General features: G+C 31.6%; 1 protein-coding gene across 1 annotated transcript in view; it reads right to left on the bottom strand.

Annotated features, from left to right (window-relative positions):
* LOC106711417 overlaps positions 1-12,082 on the bottom strand; it is a 46,963-nt gene extending 34,881 nt beyond the window's left edge. Inside the window, exon 1 of the mRNA XM_045686324.1 lies at positions 11,962-12,082. The gene's annotated coding sequence lies outside the window, so the exon portion shown is untranslated. The remainder of the gene's footprint in view (positions 1-11,961) is intronic.
* Positions 12,083-14,031: the final 1,949 nt, after the last annotated feature.

Genomic DNA, 14,031 nt, shown 5'->3' with positions numbered 1-14,031 from the left:
AATAGTGTAACTAACACGACTTTCTTTTTTTTTATATAGATACAGCTACCATATCATTGTATTTCGCAAACAAAGTTGTCAAAATAAGAATATAGAAACACATACTAAATGTGTTCAATTTTATTTAGTAAATATATCAGGTTAGATTCCTTTACCAATTAAAACTAAAAGCCAAAGTTAGTAATAAAATATTTGTGAATTATATCAACAAGTTAGGTTATGTTAGATAAATAATTTGTAGAATTATTTAAAAAGATTGCAAGATGTAGGCATAAAGTTAACACGTCAGAAATACCAATCAAATTCCAAAACCAAATCTGGTAACTTAATTAAAGTAGACTTATAAATCACAAGTATCTAGATACATCAATAATGCATTAATGAATAAATTTAATGATCCTACAAACTAGCACTTATTTCTAATAGAATTAAAGTTTAAATTACAACAATACAATAGTGACAGTACAAATTGCACAGGTCGTTTTTGGCGATTAGCTAAGGTTCTGCGACGTATACTACGACTTCGTGCATTTGATAGTTATAACGGCAGCCTCGTGAGCCATGGCTTAGACACGCTTTAGATTGAGTCCATTTGAAATGTGTGAAATAGATTCGAGATTGAACAATACCAAAGTATCTGTAATCGAATGGCTTTATGAAATGTCGTTTTATACAAAGCAACTGAAATGTACATACATTTTGGTGACGATAACAGAGATTATTTATAATGAAAATTCAGAATCTCTGTCTACCTCTATAAGCATCTTACTTTTTTATTTTAAACCTCACAATCATAAAGCACTTAAGTAATAAATCTTAAGTTAAAAGCAGTCCGTTATAACCTTATTCACAAGTAAATTATAACTTGTGTCCCAGATAACACAGTAAAAGCTGTATTTCTCATAGTTTTACTACAGATCTATAAAATTTGAAGTTATACCGCTTTAAAGTTATAACTTAATACACAGTAATACATTTCAAAAGCGTTAATTAAAATTTTTGTATATTTGTGTATTTCTGTTATAAGAAATACATACTGAGTAAAAAATATGCATTAAACTGCATTTAAATCTTACTTCTTACTAATACGAGTATTATAAATGGATGGATGGATGTTTGTTAGAAGGTATCTCCGAAACAGCTCAACGGATCTTGATGAAATTGGGCACAGATGTAGAACATAGTCTGAAAGAACACATAGGTTATTTATTATGTTTTTTAATTCTGTGTGGACGGAGTCGCGAGCGACACCTATTCCTTTACTAGACCTTTATACTTACATTATAATGTATGCAGTAATATTATTTTAATTACTTTAAGGAATATTTAAATACAATAAGTTAATTATAATGCCTAATTGCTTACGAATACAATAAATAACAGGCAGGGCATTATACCAAAAAATTGGCTGCGAATTAAAGCTTTGTTAAACCTTACAAAATGGCCGATTTCACTTCGGTTACGCCGAGGCAATAACTCATACTTCCCTTAACTAACCAAATTGAGTGTATAATTTGAATCTCGGCGAGCATTCATTCCCTCAGTACATTGACAGACACATGCTGTGCTCAGAAACCAGTGTACACACAAAACGACCCCGGAGATTTTGCGAACTAAATGCAACACCGCAAAAACAGGGCGTACGACTATTATCCTCTCCCTAGCGTTAACGTCAAATTACTATTGAATTTAAGATTTCTTCTGGAGCATTTTTTAATATCGAATTCACGTCTCGACTTGAAACTTGGGGTGGCAGAACAAAAAGTTTCTTATGCGCCACAGATTATATTGCGGCTCGATAATATCAAGTTCATGATCCTGTGACTGCATAAGGTTTAGAATGATATAAAATTCGCATTTAGACTGGCAACATTGCTTGAATAATGTCAACGTATGTACTGAATGGAACACGTTTTAGCGGATTCGAATCTTGAATTTAGTTTTGTATTTGAGATCTGAAAGAAGCTGTATACCTAAGAATAAAGTGATATCAAAATAAGTAAATTTCGGTCTAGAGGTGGTGTCATTAAGAGTGACATAAATAGCAAATAAAGGAAGTTAATATTGCAACATTTGCCAAGTACGGGAACCGGCTTGTGCCAAAACGGATACTTTTTCCTTTGTAAGTGTCTTGGATGATTTGACAGTGCAAGTTTGTCGTCGGCTTTTGAATGTATGTAAAGATTCTGTCCCATATGGATCGAATATTAATTGAATGCTAAATTAGGTCATTGGTATAATCACGTACTAAAGTTTATTGGGAAATCTTTAAATTGAAGTTCTTGTACTAATGTTTTGAAAAGGTTTTTTATTTGTTAATTTCCTTTTAAATACTTTAACCCCATCACTTTTGTTTACTGTAACTGAATCATTAATGTTACGTTTTTGTTTTTGTAATTTTAGAGCATTTTTTTTCTTTGTATTTGAGACTACGGTTTTTTCTGTGATTATTGAAATATTTAACCTACCAAATAAGTGTTCTTGAACATAATATTTTAATTTAATTTAGGCACTGTTCTTAGCATATCATTTATCGATTGACAATGTTTGTCGGTTACGCCGGCAGGTGGCGTACGTTTCATGAATAATTCAGTAAAAATATATACATTGTTGCGTGCGTTTCCCTCGTTGCCTTGTTTATTACGACAAATTAAATACATTTCTGGTATATTTATTTCGGAAATATTTTAATATGCGAACGATACCGGAAAATGTCATGAACATGACTGTGACCCGTAAAATTTTATTTTTAATGTAAATGTGCTTGACTGTAGGTACCTACATTAAATTTGAATAAACTAAAACACGAGCTTTACGAATTTTGTCGGAGAAGGCCTTTGTCCAACATTGGGCAGAAAGGCCAGAGATGGTGATGGTGATCTGATTTATAGCGAAATTTTGATTTAATTCCATATAAATTTAAGAATCACCGGTTATATTGAAAATATTGTTAATGACACTCCCCTTATCAATAAATTAAGACTCCAATCACTTTGTAACATCATCAACCTGCCCTTATCCCTATGAAGGTTCGGCACAGTATGTACTACACACTACACACATACTACATACATCTCTATCATCCGTCATATCTGAATTCACCCCCTTCTTACGCATATCCTCTTTCACACAATCCATCCATACTTTCTTTGGTCTTCTTCTACCTTTATAGCCATCCACATTCAATCTCCTTACCTTTTTGTTTATGGGACATCATCCCTCCGCATAACATACCTATCCAAACCACGCTAACCTTCTGCTCCTCAATTTCTCAATAACTGGCGCTACTTTCAAACTTCCTCTGACATACATATTCTTAGCTTTATCTTTTCTTGCCACACCACACATCCATCATAGCATACGTATCTCAGCTACATGCAATCTTCTTTCATCTGAAACCTTGGTGGCCCAACATTCACAACATTTTGTAAGTATAATAATATGTATATATCTAATATATAAAATTGTCACAGTTTTCGTTGCCGTACTCCTCCGAAACGGCTTGACCGATTCTCATGAAATTTTGTGAGCATATTCAGTAGGTCTGAGAATCGGCCAACATCTATTTTTCATAACCCCCCCCCCCCCCATTTTAACTGCGCGCGGACGGAGTCGCGGGCGACAGCTAGTTATTATAAATAAATTAATACGTAAATCAAATCGTAATTGTTTCGATAGGTATATAAAGTGATACCAAACCGCGTTCAACAAAGTAAACATTATCCAATAAACCACTCAGTATTTGATATCTGAATCCAAACTAAATATCACTTATTACAAATTAACACAATTGTATGGCTTTTGTTTAATAAAAACAAAACAGAACCTTAACTCAATAGATTTACGATCTACAAATGCAGTGAAAGTTGTAGTACTTTTAAGAGCAGGGTTGTCACCTTCATAGCAATATGAGTTTATAATGTCATTAAATGTAAAGTCTTTTTTTTATATTTAATAAGATTAAACCTGCTTGACACCGTTTCGGCTTCATTTCTTATTCATAATTTCTAACAAAGGTAAAAATTAAAAAAAAAATAGTTAGTCTAAGTAGTCTCGTCAGTTTCAAGAATACCAACGTAGTTAAAAACGTTTATTTGAAAACTTTAGATTATAGATACAGATAATATTATAATAGATATTGCATTGAACTTTGTTACCTTTACCTAACACATACAATGCCACTAAATAGTTTTAGGACAAAAATTAACTCGCTAGATGAGACGCTGGCACTGAATGTGTTAACCTACTTGAATTTTAGTGGAGTACTTTTGGAAGAAAAATAATTTAATCTATCAACTATCAAATTCAATAACATTCCAGACTTAAGAGTTAAAACGTGTTAAAAGTGGCAACCCTGTAAGGTAACCCTTTGGAGCAGTAGTGTGCAAGTCAAGAGACGCGGGCGCAGCTGCCGCACGCCCCCATTTCAAATTAGTAGCGCCGCCGCCGCGATAAATGTTAGCAATTACATGTAGTTTCATTACTTTATTTCTCTTCAATGTTATAATAAATTTGACTTTTAGAAAAAAATAAGGAAGAAACTAACAAAGTTCTTATTTTATGGTAGTGGTATACTTTTGCATAACATCATTGTTTCGGTGTCACTTTTCTTAATTATATGCAACATTGTTTGATACATTTTGTATGAATCATTCGAAGGCGACACAGATTACCCATTGTGTCCGTTAAGGAATCGATTGCAACAGCATAACTGGCAAATCACAAGGCCAACGATTAGGCTTTGACTATAGAGTAACGAACTAAGCAAATAATCGCCATTGTACTAAATCAATTCTGCAACTTTTCGTGAATATCACACTGACACTTAAATTTGAGACGTATTTAGTTGAGTTTATCATAAACTGAAAACTATACTCACAAAAACGGTTAGATAAACAAGTTTAAAACTTGCTCATTTTCATTCGAAAGTTCGGAACGTACGCGCATGACAAGTCCCGTCTTTTAAAAGTCAAAGGAATTGGGTAACAATGCTCTACGCTTACTTCACCATTTATTGTTTTGACTCCTACGCATTGTCTATGTTTATCAGATCAGAGACATGCAAATTATAACTTCATACGTCTATTGAGTGGTGTTTCCACTGTCGTAATACCTCCAAAGAAACATAGTGTCGTCTTCGTTTTTTTCTGAGATAACGAGTGGGATGACAATATGTTTGCGATGACTGATTCAAATATAAGTTAAAACCAATAAATATTCTAATTGGAATCTAATTAGATATAGACATATAAGAACGTAAGAACAGTTTCAGCGATAGATAACGTAGTTTTTGAGTTTTAAATTAGAAATAAAAAAGAGAATACGTAAACAATAGGAGAAGTGGGAAGGGCGATGGAAATGGGCCGGTCACAAATTGAAACGTAAGATTGTTTTGTTAGGGATTTATTTTTATTATGCTATTCTTCGAATTTTTTCGTCATCTTTAGAAGATAATAATATTCATTTACTTCTGAAACATTAGAATTTAAATGACCGTTAAAAATATTAATTATAATTAACATTTTGTTATGATACAATATGGCTTCATAAACATATGTACTTTTGGCGAACATTGGCCAAAACTTTCCGTTATATCCGGCCAAAATTCAAGGTTTTTGTCCAGATGTCACCTATTTCAAAACACACCTAGGTCAATAAACTAAAACATGTCTTGTTAACGTCCTAGCAATATGTTACAAGGCCTTATCTATTACGTAAATCTAAACATGACATGTGGTTGATAGCGCCACCTAGCGGACACTATGATAATATGCTAAGGGGAGCGAGTGAAATTTGTATTTTATTTTATTTAGCTATCGTCGGCGACTTTGAGTGGAATTTAAAAACTGAGTAGCTTATGTGCTATTTCAGCTGTTCTAAATTTACTTCTCATACCTTTAGTTATGTAGTGACAAGCATCCATACATCCATTCAAACTTGTGCATACATTGGATCTGTTATCAATATTTTTATTTACTGGAATCTAATATGGAAAATTTTCTAAAGTTTTTTAATGTAATAATCTTAAACTTCAACAACAGCAATACTTTGTGCAAGAAATAACGGAATGTGAATTCAAAAGCAGATGTCAAAGGTAAAGAAACCTTCATCCTTTCGAAATTGGGTCTATTGTTGTATACACAATAGATACCTCGATCGGTGATTTAATAAGAATTTTTAATTGTTACGCAATCTAGAGCAACTGATCGTGGCTCATCTCCCAAGTGTATTGTTAACCTAACTTCACATTTCTTTTGTTATTGTTTGAGGAAGTGTGCAAAAATCTTTGAAGATTGCAGATGCGCCCTTACTTAAGAAGTTTAATACATTTTTCAACCTTAACTATTAAGTAGTAAGAGTTAAATTTGCTTACAAGTTAAAAAATCCGATCTAGTTTTTTTTTTTCTCGAACTTTTTTTCTTTGACCAAACAAACTTCATGTTAATGTAGTGATTTATTTTCGTCAACAATTGCCGTTGTCTCGGTCTATGGGAAATTTACGAGGCAATATTTAGGGGCGGGAATATCGGAGTCTTTACGAATTATAGAATTATTATTCCATGTAACTTATAAGGAATATGTGGGGCTTTCGTTACCCTTGGATGAGTTATTACTAATTTTTTCATACATATCTTTTAATGTATTAGTTTGATTTATAATTTTATTTCTTTAAAACTAGTCCCATATCTTAAATTGATTGAAATTTCATTTTTATTCTATGAGTATAGAACGATAAGTTGAACTATTTTAAAACAGTATTAACGAGAATTCATAGTGTAGTATTTCGTTTGTCACAAAATTATTTAAAACTGGCTATCGCCCGCGACTCCTCTTGCGCGGACTTACTAAGTAAACTATGTGCTATTCCAGATTATATCCTACATCTGTGCCAAATTTCATCAAGATCCGTTGATCTGTTCAAATAAACATCCATCCATCCATCTAAACTTTCGCATTTATAATATTAGTAAGAAGTAAGATGACGAACTTTTCTGAGTATGTTACTTTTTTATCTACATAACATAGGAACTATTACAATAAAAGTATGAATTATGTAGAAAATATTAAACTACATCATTATAACAGCAATTAGGAAGATAATGAGTGAAACTAAACAAAGAGGTTGTATTAATAAAGTAACTCTATGGTCGAGTAACAAGGCAATTATTTTTAATCTGTAATTAGTTTGCGCTATCTGTGAATTATATCATTAAGGTGATGGAAAGTAACGCGGGAGCATCGACGTGGGAAACGATAGAGAAATGGTCACGGAAGTCGTAAATATTGTAAAGTACTATTTTACTTAAAGTGATAATTACTTATCTTACTTAATATATATTATAATATTGTAAATGCGAATGTATAGATGGATGGATGTTTGTTTGAAGGTATCATCATAACGGCTGAATGGATCTTGATGAAATTTGGCATAGATGTAGTCTACAAGGATACAGTATTGTTCAGTTCAGTGTTGTTCGTTTTCTACCCTTTGATATTTAACTTGAATTGTTAACAAAACTTTGTCGTTCGTCCTCGTTCCTTTCGTAATTTTTTATTTGCAAAAAGTAGTCTAGTCTATTGTCTACTTGAAAAACAAGTTTTAATTTTAAAAGTAAATACCGGTAGACTTTTAAAAGTTTTTTTTTTGGATATTTAAAGGGTGCAATTGTTATCAGCATTTGATATTTGTTAGTAAAAGACAGGTGTTGTAATTTTTAACATGTTTTTAAAGCCTTTAAGAATCAACGGAAAAAAATGTGAAAGAATACCTAAGGTATATAAAAAAAATTTATAACATTTTTCTAAATTTACAAAACTCCAGCGATTTTTTTGGTTGACAATGTAATTATATAGCAATAATAAGAAACATCTGAACAAGCATTGAAGTCTAAAAGAACATTTGGTATAAAAAAAATTGGTAATTTTTTATCAATTTTTTTTAAAAAACAATGTTCATTTTAAATAGATAAAATATACATGGATATCTTTATTACGCATGTTATCTATTTAACTTTACCACCTCGTATATCCTGGGAATATCGTACCCTAATCCTTAAAACCCTAAGGTCATGAGGCCAAGCAGGGTGATTTACAGGGCCGGACACCTGGGGGTTGGGGACATGTAGCAAAATTTAATGTCATTGAAAACGTATATCAGATCGTAAGTTATAGCTTTTTAGATAGTTTTGTTATATATGGTAAGTGTTTGCGGTTTTGGTGATATAGAAGATACTCGGAAGTTAGTTTGATTTGTTTATTATTTTATTGTACTTCGTGTGAAAATCAATACAAAAATGTATTACCTAAGTTAATGAAGAAAAGTGGATATAAAATTTCTATGACATATTTCTTGTGAGAAGTACAATTTTAAGCGAATCATTATATAATAGTCCTATTAGATAGAATATAAATTTACAATTAATTAATACACTTTATAAAATAAAATTATCAAAACAATTACCAGATCATTTTTTTTTTATTCTTACAAAGATGTTTGCAGAAATAAAACATAAAAAAATCAAAAAATTTATAACATTTTTCTAAATTTACAAAACTCCAGCGATTTTTTTGGTTGACAATGTAATTATATAGCAATAATAAGAAACATCTGAACAAGCATTGAAGTCTAAAAGAACATTTGGTATAAAAAAAATTGGTAATTTTTTATCAATTTTTTTTAAAAAACAATGTTCATTTTAAATAGATAAAATATACATGGATATCTTTATTACGCATGTTATCTATTTAACTTTACCACCTCGTATATCCTGGGAATATCGTACCCTAATCCTTAAAACCCTAAGGTCATGAGGCCAAGCAGGGTGATTTACAGGGCCGGACACCTGGGGGTTGGGGACATGTAGCAAAATTTAATGTCATTGAAAACGTATATCAGATCGTAAGTTATAGCTTTTTAGATAGTTTTGTTATATATGGTAAGTGTTTGCGGTTTTGGTGATATAGAAGATACTCGGAAGTTAGTTTGATTTGTTTATTATTTTATTGTACTTCGTGTGAAAATCAATACAAAAATGTATTACCTAAGTTAATGAAGAAAAGTGGATATAAAATTTCTATGACATATTTCTTGTGAGAAGTACAATTTTAAGCGAATCATTATATAATAGTCCTATTAGATAGAATATAAATTTACAATTAATTAATACACTTTATAAAATAAAATTATCAAAACAATTACCAGATCATTTTTTTTTTATTCTTACAAAGATGTTTGCAGAAATAAAACATAAAAAAATCAAGTATCCAGTGTTGCAATAATAAAGAGCACGCGGATGTTATTTCTTCTTAATGGAGTCTTGTGGAGCAACAACGGTTTAAAAGTTCGATCGGTATCAGTTAATTTAGTTCCTGGGTGCACTCGATTCAACCCCTTTTACTGCTGCGCATTTCGTTACAATATCTTGACATATTTTTTATTCCAACCTTCACTTGTTATCAAAATGTAGGGGTACCTTTTCGTGAGAACGATAAAAAAAATTTATGACTGGCCGTTTAGAATAGTAAAAAAAACATATCAAAGCTATTCAATTTATTAAAATCTTATTCCGAATGAAAAAATGCTCTATTTTTTAGAGCGCCTACCAAAAAATCGCACGCAAAAAAATTAAGCCTCCTTATTAAAGATGCCTCAGCTTAAAGTAATTTTAAACGGCTTTTCTTTTTTGGTGGATTAAAAACCCTTGAGAGTTGTTATAAAATTAAAAATTGATCCTTGGGTTCGTCGAAACAAAAAAATGAACCCCATTTTAATTAAATGCGCACTCCCGGTTTAATATTCTAATCACATAAATTACAATAACAATGCAGTGGGAAGACATTTTTACGATTCGCATGACGCCATAAGGAAGACTTAAGTGTGTACAAGTTATTGTCACTAAAAATAACGATTTGTTTAATTTTTTTACCCTACCTTCAAGGGCTTGTCTTTGTGTGTTGTTTAGTAATAAAAATACAGTCAAAACCGTTTATGGCGACATCGTTTAGAACAACATACCGGTTAAATTGACCAAAATCAAAGGTCCTGGCTGAATGTTATATACATATCTTTCCTATTAATACCTGTCACCGGTTGTTACAACTATCGGTTTTTACGACTCAATATGAGTAGTCCCTTCGATGTCGTTATAACAGATTTTGACTATGATTATTAAAATCACTACTGAATTCTTTGACATGTTTTCGATGTTTTTTTAGCGATAACATTGTGAATCTTCGATCAGAGGGAAAAACTAAGGCACGTTAATATTTGAAATTTCAATTATGATCCTGATTTTTATTTTAAGGTATATAATTCTTTGGGTCCATAAAAATGTGGTTAACAGTTATATGTTAACCACATTTTTAAAACAATAATTATATTTTTTAAATTCTATTAAATGCGAATGCAACAGACTGTAAAAGCCGTTCACAGACTGAAAGAAAAAACGTGCAAAAAATCCGTGTACGCTCCGCTAAACTGTAAGGGTGTGTAATAATCTATTTACTTTGCTCACTCTTTCTTGTAGACGGTGAAAATAATTGTTTGTCTCTGTCTATCGCTAATTAATGGAATTACTGACCCTTGAAGGTAAGCTGATATAGGAGAGCGTGAGAAGTGGTTGTTATGACTCTTTGTTTTATTGTTTGTTTCCTCAAGTGAGTGTGTAAGGGCCCTTATATTTTTTATTCATAGCATTGAATTGAATTCTATAGAATTAGTTTAATGTATATCCAAGTAAGACTACATGATGTACAAAATGTTATTTAGACTTTTTTCATGGAATTTATGGTTCTTACAGCGTAATGTAAGGTAGAGCTAAATGTATAAAAACGCAATCATTGTGATACTAATATTTTAAATGCGATTTTTTGGATCTATGGATGTACAGATGGATGGATGGATATTTGTTAGAACTTTTCTCTAAAACGGCTCTAGATGTAGAACATAGCCTGGAAGAAAATATGGGACACAAATTAAGTGTTTTTTTTATTCCTCTCCGTAAAACAGTTCCGTTTAAAATGCTACTTTAGATACTGCTTGCGCCATCTATAATAATGAAAGGGTAACTTCAATGTTAACGATGAACTTTTAAGGCTTAATCCATTTGTTCATTACATAATTTACAAATGAAGATATATATACATACGTTGTTTTTAATGTAATAATTTAGATGTACCTCTTGTAATATTATTCCTTATATTGCTAGTGAACTCTTACACCATTACAATATATTATTACCATATATTTGGAACCTTAAAATAAAATTATTTTAAATATGGATTGCATGAAATTCAACTTTAATTCAAACCAGTTAAAGTCTAATCTCTAATCCATCAATATTCTTAAAAAAAGATAACATACGACTATCCAAAAGATGTCTATACTTTCAAATACCTGGCTGTTAGTATGCTAATGTCTAAATGACTCTTATAAATGACGGTCGGAATTAATGATTTAAAAAAAAACTAAACCTTCATCCCACTCCAATCTTTCCTCATGTTTCTACCTGCATTTTACGCGCCAAACTCGATTGTAAACAGTAATCCTATTCAAACATAGAACTGAACCTTTTAAAAGTTTTTTATTTTTATTTTAAATGTTTAGCCACATTTTTTAAATATAACCAGTATTTACATTGGTTTAATAACATTATTTTAGTGGAATTGTATATAAAATAAGTATAAGTTAATTGAAAGAATATATAACAATACTAGCTGTCGCCCGCGACTCCGTCCGCGCGCAGTTAAAAAAAAAATGAAAAATAGATGTTGGCCGATTCTCAGACCTACTCAATATGCTCACAAAATTTCATGAGAATCGGTCAAGCTGTTTCGGAGGAGTATGGCAACGAAAACTGTGACACGAGAATTTTATATATTAGATGAAATTTATTTGATTTATTCACTACTTTATTATAGAAACTTCCCTCCACGTATGTTATAATCTTACAATAAACTTACCGCTTCTGTGTCCTTTTTCAAAGGATATCCCTATATTGCATTGCACAAAAGGATCTTCCCGATGTCACTTTTAAAATCCAACTGTCGCACAATCACATTACAACACGTGTCTTTTATAAAATTTAAAAATAAAAATTCTTTTATTTAAAAATTTTCACAATAAGTTCGAAATTAAAAAAAAAATCTTCAATTCACTTTTTGATTTAAACCGGACAAATCGAACAACTGAACGCGGACGTGCTTTCGCGCGAAAAGCTCGTGTCCAAATAAATTCAAGCATGGAACTTACCTGGGGACTGTCACATTGCTATATACCTTCTATCTCTTTCTTACACAATCATTTACGTATATATGCGACAGAGATGTCCGAAGTATTGTAATAGAACGGTCGCATATACCTTAGGGTTGTTTTTTTTTCTGCTGTTTTGTTTTGGCGCCTTATCGTTTGCTAGACGATCTTCTGATAAGAGTATCTATATAAAATATTCACAGCTTCCTTTTACTTGAAGTATATTTTACCCCTTTTAATTCGCGTGTAATATATTTATATTGATATTGATATGTCGTTCATATCTATCTATATATATAAAAGAAAGTCGTGTTAGTTACACTATTTATAACTCAAGAACGGCTGAATCGATTTGACTGAAAATTGGTGGGCACGTAGCTTAGAACCCGGAAACGGACATAGGATAATTTTTACCCCGTTTTCTATTTTTTATTCCGCGCGGACGGAGTCGCGGGTAAAAGCTAGTTTGATATATAATGTTACAATTAAAGTGTGACAACGATTTATTTTTTATTAGTTTACTCGTACGTATTTTTCATGTTAGGTTACCTTATTTTTTTTGTTTTCTTTTACGTGTCATTTGTATGTTTTTTCGTACGGTCATTGAAGTGGATGTTATATAATATAATAGACTGAGTTATCCCTCCATGTTATGTAATTATTCAGGTGGATGTAAAGGAGCCAACTGAAAACCAGCGCAGGGACTGTTTAGGCCGTCTCTGCATACGCTGAGTTGGCTCCTTTTACCACATTTCTCTAAATTATTTTCATAAATATGTGGTGTGATTTTTTTTTCTCTTGTACTTGTGTGGTAATAAACTAGTTTCTTTTTTTGTTTCTTCTTCTTTCTTACGTATGTTCGTTATATGGAATACTTTAAGCGCCTTGACCGATTAGCGATTATATTAGTTTATTAATCGTTGGTTTCTGAGACCATAATCTGTGTATAAAACATATAGTTGTCCCTCTGATTATCTCTGACAAAACAGAAATAATAATATGTTTATCTATATATAGCCTTTAATTTTACAGGTATGACTACAAAAGTGAAAGTATCAAGACATTTCGTACAGTTGTAAATAGTAGCGCATTGCTGAGAGAAAAGTATCAAAACTCTCAAGTCATCGGGAATCCGTTAGCTGTTCCGTATCGTTAGACATGTTACTGATAAATTATGAATACTGTTGCTTTGTGCAAAATATGAATTCTGCAAATCCCATATCAAACGAACTCTAAATTAAGTAAAAAATAAACTTTTTAAAAAGTTATTCAGTACCTCCATTTTAACCAACCAGCACTGAAAATTATAACGTACATATCGATCTTTTTACTAGCGTTGAAAAAGTACTGTGTGAATTTTTATGCAATTTGACTATTATTATAATTTGCCGAATTTCAAATGGGCGGCTTTCACTATCTAACAGTAACACAACGTATCTTGGTCAGTGGGCCCGATACACTTGACTGTTATTAAACAATTTGCTCAACTTGCAAAGCACGATGAACCGTACGTAATTAAAACTATTTACCCACACCGTTTAGTTTACGGCAAGCGAAATGTAACGGATTGGAGATGATCATTTTAAACTATGTCGAGTAACGCTTTCCAATAGTTAAAAGTAACCATAGCAACCAATTGTAACGCTTTACTTTAACTTAATACTTAATCTTAAGTATAAAGTACACCGGCTAGTGTTGTTAAGTCCTTTTATTACGATATAGCTGTCGTCAGCGACTTCATCGTAATAATTACGTATGTGTTTTTAGTGACTCTGTACTGC

The sequence above is a fragment of the Papilio machaon genome, chromosome 3 (genome assembly GCF_912999745.1).
Source record: "Papilio machaon chromosome 3, ilPapMach1.1, whole genome shotgun sequence".
Classification (NCBI taxonomy): Eukaryota; Metazoa; Arthropoda; class Insecta; order Lepidoptera; family Papilionidae; genus Papilio; species Papilio machaon.
The sequence above is the reverse complement of the archived record's forward strand: the minus strand, read 5'-3'. Positions and strand labels throughout refer to the sequence as shown.